Raw genomic sequence first — 6,680 nt, 5'->3', positions numbered from 1 at the left:
AATGAAATTTTGGTTTGCCAAAAAGTTTCCGAAATCGATTTTGGATTTCACTTTTCATTATTTTGGGGGCTCAAAAATGATGTTTTGGTTGGTCTCTGAAAAAATTATTTGTCAAAGTCGAGTTTTAAAAAGCAACTTGCATACGAGTTTGACTAGTGACAATGAAATTTTGGTTTGCCAAAAAGTTTCCGAAATCGATTTTGGATTTCACTTTTCATTATTTTGGGGGCTCAAAAATGATGTTTTGGTTGGTCTCTGAAAAAATTATTTGTCAAAGTCGAGTTTTAAAAAGCAACTTGCATACGAGTTTGACTAGTGACAATGAAATTTTGGTTTGCCAAAAAGTTTTCGAAATCGATTTTGGATCGAACTTTTCATTATTTTGGGGGCTTAAAAATGATGTTTTGGTTGGTCTCTGAAAAAATGATTTGTCAAAGTCGAGTTTTAAAAGGCAACTTGCATACAAGTTTGACTAATGACAATGAAATTTTGGTTTGCCAAAAAGTTTCCGAAATCGATTTTGGATTTCACTTTTGATTATTTTGGGGGCTCAAAAATGATGTTTTGGTTGGTCTCTGAAAAAATGATTTGTCAAAGTCGAGTTTTAAAAGGCAACTTGCATACAAGTTTGACTAGTGACAATGAAATTTTGGTTTGCCAAAAAGTTTCCGAAATCGATTTTGGATTTCACTTTTCATTATTTTGGGGGCTTAAAAATGATGGTTTGGTTGGTCTCTGAAAAAATGATTTGTCAAAGTCGAGTTTTAAAAGGCAACTTGCATACAAGTTTGACTAGTTACATTGCAATTTTGGTTTGCCAAAAAGTTTCCGAAATCGATTTTGGATTTCACTTTTAATTATTTTGGGGGCTCAAAAATGATGTTTTGGTTGGTCTCTGAAAAAATGATTTGTCAAAGTCGAGTTTTAAAAGGCAACTTGCATACAAGCTTGACTAGTGACAATGAAATTTTGGTTTGCCAAAAAAATTCCGAAATCGATTTTGGATTTCACTTTTCATTATTTTGGGGGCTCAAAAATGATGTTTTGGTTGGTCTCTGAAAAAATGATTTGTCAAAGTCGAGTTTAAAAAGGCAACTTGCATACAAGTTTGACTAGTGACAATGACATTTTGGTTTGCCAAAAAGTTTCCGAAATCGATTTTGGATTTCACTTTTCATTATTTTGGGGGCTTAAAAATGATGTTTTGGTTGGTCTCTGAAAAAATGATTTGTCAAAGTCGAGTTTGAAAAGGCAACTTGCATACAAGTTTGACTAATGACAATGAAATTTTGGTTTGCCAAAAAGTTTCCGAAATCGATTTTGGATCGAACTTTTCATTATTTTGGGGGCTCAAAAATGATTTTTTGGTTGGTCTTTGAAAAAAAGATTTGTCAAAGTCGAGTTTTAAAAGGCAACTTGCATACAAGTTTGACTAGTGACAATGAAATTTTGGTTTGCCAAAAAGTTTCCGAAATCGATTTTGGATTTCACTTTTCATTATTTTGGGGGCTTAAAAATGATGTTTTGGTTGGTCTCTGAAAAAATGATTTGTCAAAGTCGAGCTTTAAAAGGCAACTTGCATACAAGTTTGACTAGTGACAATGAAATTTTGGTTTGCCAAAAAGTTTCCGAAATCGATTTTGGATTTCACTTTTCATTATTTTGGGGGCTCAAAAATGATGTTTTGGTTGGTCTCTGAAAAAATGATTTGTCAAAGTCGAGTTTTAAAAGGCAACTTGCATACAAGTTTGACTAGTGACAATGAAATTTTGGTTTGCCAAAAAGTTTCCGAAATCGATTTTGGATTTCACTTTTCATTATTTTGGGGGCTTAAAAATGATGGTTTGGTTGGTCTCTGAAAAAATGATTTGTCAAAGTCGAGTTTTAAAAGGCAACTTGCATACAAGTTTGACTAGTGACAATGAAATTTTGGTTTGCCAAAAAGTTTCCGAAATCGATTTTGGATTTCACTTTTCATTATTTTGGGGGCTTAAAAATGATGGTTTGGTTGGTCTCTGAAAAAATGATTTGTCAAAGTCGAGTTTTAAAAGGCAACTTGCATACAAGTTTGACTAGTGACAATGACTTTTCATTATTTTGGGGGCTTTAAAATGATGTTTTGGTTGGTCTCTGAAAAAATGATTTGTCAAAGTCGAGTTTTAAAAGGCAACTTGCATACAAGTTTGACTAGTGACAATGACATTTTGGTTTGCCAAAAAGTTTCCGAAATCGATTTTGGATTTCACTTTTCATTATTTTGGGGGCTTAAAAATGATGTTTTGGTTGGTCTCTGAAAAAATGATTTGTCAAAGTCGAGCTTTAAAAGGCAACTTGCATACAAGTTTGACTAGTGACAATGAAATTTTGGTTTGCCAAAAAGTTTCCGAAATCGATTTTGGATTTCACTTTTCATTATTTTGGGGGCTCAAAAATGATGTTTTGGTTGGTCTCTGAAAAAATGATTTGTCAAAGTCGAGTTTTAAAAGGCAACTTGCATACAAGTTTGACTAGTGACAATGAAATTTTGGTTTGCCAAAAAGTTTCCGAAATCGATTTTGGATTTCACTTTTCATTATTTTGGGGGCTTAAAAATGATGGTTTGGTTGGTCTCTGAAAAAATGATTTGTCAAAGTCGAGTTTTAAAAGGCAACTTGCATACAAGTTTGACTAGTGACAATGAAATTTTGGTTTGCCAAAAAGTTTCCGAAATCGATTTTGGATTTCACTTTTCATTATTTTGGGGGCTTAAAAATGATGGTTTGGTTGGTCTCTGAAAAAATGATTTGTCAAAGTCGAGTTTTAAAAGGCAACTTGCATACAAGTTTGACTAGTTACATTGCAATTTTGGTTTGCCAAAAAGTTTCCGAAATCGATTTTGGATTTCACTTTTAATTATTTTGGGGGCTCAAAAATGATGTTTTGGTTGGTCTCTGAAAAAATGATTTGTCAAAGTCGAGTTTTAAAAGGCAACTTGCATTCAAGTTTGACTAGTGACAATGAAATTTTGGTTTGCCAAAAAGTTTCCGAAATCGATTTTGGATTTCACTTTTCATTATTTTGGGGGCTTAAAAATGATGTTTTGGTTGGTCTCTGAAAAAATGATTTGTCAAAGTCGAGTTTTAAAAGGCAACTTGCATACAAGTTTGACTAGTGACAATGAAATTTTGGTTTGCCAAAAAGTTTCCGAAATCGATTTTGGATTTCACTTTTCATTATTTTGGGGGCTTAAAAATGATGTTTTGGTTGGTCTCTGAAAAAATGATTTGTCAAAGTCGAGTTTTAAAAGGCAACTTGCATACAAGTTTGACTAGTGACAATGAAATTTTGGTTTGCCAAAAAGTTTCCGAAATCGATTTTGGATTTCACTTTTCATTATTTTGGGGGCTTAAAAATGATGGTTTGGTTGGTCTCTGAAAAAATGATTTGTCAAAGTCGAGTTTTAAAAGGCAACTTGCATACAAGTTTGACTAGTGACAATGAAATTTTGGATTGCCAAAAAGTTTCCGAAATCGATTTTGGATTTCACTTTTCATTATTTTGGGGGCTCAAAAATGATGTTTTGGTTGGTGTCTGAAAAAATGATTTGTCAAAGTCGAGTTTTAAAAGGCAGCTTGCATACAAGTTTGACTAGTGACAATGAAGTTTTGGTTTGCCAAAAAGTTTCCGAAATCGATTTTGGATTTCACTTTTCATTATTTTGGGGGCTTAAAAATGATGTTTTGGTTGGTCTCTGAAAAAATGATTTGTCAAAGTCGAGTTTGAAAAGGCAACTTGCATACAAGTTTGACTAATGACAATGAAATTTTGGTTTGCCAAAAAGTTTCCGAAATCGATTTTGGATCGAACTTTTCATTATTTTGGGGGCTCAAAAATGATTTTTTGGTTGGTCTTTGAAAAAAAGATTTGTCAAAGTCGAGTTTTAAAAGGCAACTTGCATACAAGTTTGACTAGTGACAATGACATTTTGGTTTGCCAAAAAGTTTCCGAAAACGATTTTAAATTTTACTTTTCATTATTTTGGGGGCTCAAAAATGATGTTTTGGTTGGTCTCTGAAAAAATGATTTGTCACAGTCGAATTTTAAAAGGCAACTTGCATACAAGTTTGACTAGTGACAATGAAATTTTGGTTTGCATAATAGTTTCTGAAATCGATCTTGGAATGCACTTTTTATTATTTTGGGGGCTCAAAAATGATGTTTTGGTTGGTCTCTGAAAAAATGATTTGTCAAAGTCGAATTTTAAAAGGCAACTTGCATACAAGTTTGACTAGTGACAATGAAATTTTGGTTTGCCAAAAAGTTTCCGAAATCGATTTTGGATTTCATTTTTCATTATTTTGGGGGCTTAAAAATGATGTTTTGGTTGGTCTCTGAAGAACTGATTTGTCAAAGTCGAGTTTTAAAAGGCAACTTGCATACAAGTTTGACTAGTGACAATGACTTTTCATTATTTTGGGGGCTTTAAAATGATGTTTTGGTTGGTCTCTGAAAAAATGATTTGTCAAAGTCGAGTTTTAAAAGGCAACTTGCATACAAGTTTGACTAGTGACAATGACATTTTGGTTTGCCAAAAAGTTTCCGAAATCGATTTTGGATTTCACTTTTCATTATTTTGGGGGCTTAAAAATGATGTTTTGGTTGGTCTCTGAAAAAATGATTTGTCAAAGTCGAGTTTTAAAAGGCAACTTGCATACAAGTTTGACTAGTGACAATGACATTTTGGTTTGCCAAAAAGTTTCCGAAAACGATTTTAAATTTTACTTTTCATTATTTTGGGGGCTCAAAAATGATGTTTTGGTTGGTCTCTGAAAAAATGATTTGTCACAGTCGAATTTTAAAAGGCAACTTGCATACAAGTTTGACTAGTGACAATGAAATTTTGGTTTGCATAATAGTTTCTGAAATCGATCTTGGAATGCACTTTTTATTATTAAGAGGGCTCAAAAATGATGTTTTGGTTGGTCTCTGAAAAAATGATTTGTCAAAGTCGAGTTTTAAAAGGCAACTTGCATACAAGTTTGACTAGTGACAATGACATTTTGGTTTGCCAAAAAGTTTCCGAAATCGATTTTGGATTTCACTTTTCATTATTTTGGGGGCTTAAAAATGATGTTTTGGTTGGTCTCTGAAAAAATGATTTGTCAAAGTCGAGTTTTAAAAGGCAACGTGCATACAAGTTTGACTAGTGACAATGACATTTTGGTTTGCCAAAAAGTTTCCGAAATCGATTTAGGATTTCACTTTTCATTATTTTGGGGGCTTAAAAATGATGTTTTGGTTGGTCTCTGAAAAAATGATTTGTCAAAGTCGAGTTTTAAAAGGCAACTTGCATACAAGTTTGACTAGTGACAATGACATTTTGGTTTGCCAAAAAGTTTCCGAAAACGATTTTGGATTTTACTTTTCATTATTTTGGGGCCTCAAAAATGATGTTTTGGTTGGTCTCTGAAAAAATGATTTGTCACAGTCGAATTTTAAAAGGCAACTTGCATACAAGTTTGACTAGTGACAATGAAATTTTGGTTTGCATAATAGTTTCTGGAATCGATCTTGGAATGCACTATTTATTATTTTGAGGGCTCAAAAATGATGTTTTGGTTGGTCTCTGAAAAAATGATTTGTCAAAGTCGAGTTTTAAAAGGCAACTTGCATACAAGTTTGACTAGTGACAATGACATTTTGGTTTGCCAAAAAGTTTCCGAAATCGATTTTGGATTTCACTTTTCATTATTTTGGGGGCTTAAAAATGATGTTTTGGTTGGTCTCTGAAAAAATGATTTGTCAAAGTCGAGTTTTAAAAGGCAACTTGCATACAAGTTTGACTAGTGACAATGACATTTTGGTTTGCCAAAAAGTTTCCGAAAACGATTTTGGATTTTACTTTTCATTATTTTGGGGGCTCAAAAATGATGTTTTGGTTGGTCTCTGAAAAAATGATTTGTCACAGTCGAATTTTAAAAGGCAACTTGCATACAAGTTTGACTAGTGACAATGAAATTTTGGTTTGCATAATAGTTTCTGAAATCGATCTTGGAATGCACTTTTTATTATTTTGGGGGCTCAAAAATGATGTTTTGGTTGGTCTCTGAAAAAATGATTTGTCAAAGTCGAGTTTTAAAAGGCAACTTGCATACAAGTTTGACTAGTGACAATGACATTTTGGTTTGCCAAAAAGTTTACGAAATCGATTTTGGATTTCACTTTTCATTATTTTGGGGGCTTAAAAATGATGTTTTGGTTGGTCTCTGAAAAAATGATTTGTCCAAGTCGAATTTTAAAAGGCAACTTGCATACAAGTTTGACTAGTTACATTGAAATTTTGGTTTGCCAAAAAGTTTCCGAAATCGATTTCGGATCGAACTTTTCATTATTTTGGGGGCTTAAAAATGATGGTTTGGTTGGGCTCTGAAAAAAAAGATTTGTCAAAGTCGAGTTTTAAAAGGCAACTTGCATACAAGTTTGACTAGTGACAATGAAATTTTGGTTTGCCAAAAAGTTTCCGAAATCGATTTTGGATCGAACTTTTCATTATTTTGGGGGCTCAAAAATGATGTTTTGGTTGGTCTCTGAAAAAATGATTTGTCAAAGTCGAGTTTTAAAAGGCAACTTGCATACAAGTTTGACTAGTGACAATGACATTTTGGTTTGCCAAAAAGTTTCCGAAATCGATTTAGGATTTC

This window comes from Anopheles marshallii, assembly GCF_943734725.1.
Source record: "Anopheles marshallii chromosome X unlocalized genomic scaffold, idAnoMarsDA_429_01 X_unloc_14, whole genome shotgun sequence".
In the NCBI taxonomy this organism is placed as follows: domain Eukaryota; kingdom Metazoa; phylum Arthropoda; class Insecta; order Diptera; family Culicidae; genus Anopheles; species Anopheles marshallii.
The sequence above is the reverse complement of the archived record's forward strand: the minus strand, read 5'-3'. Positions refer to the sequence as shown.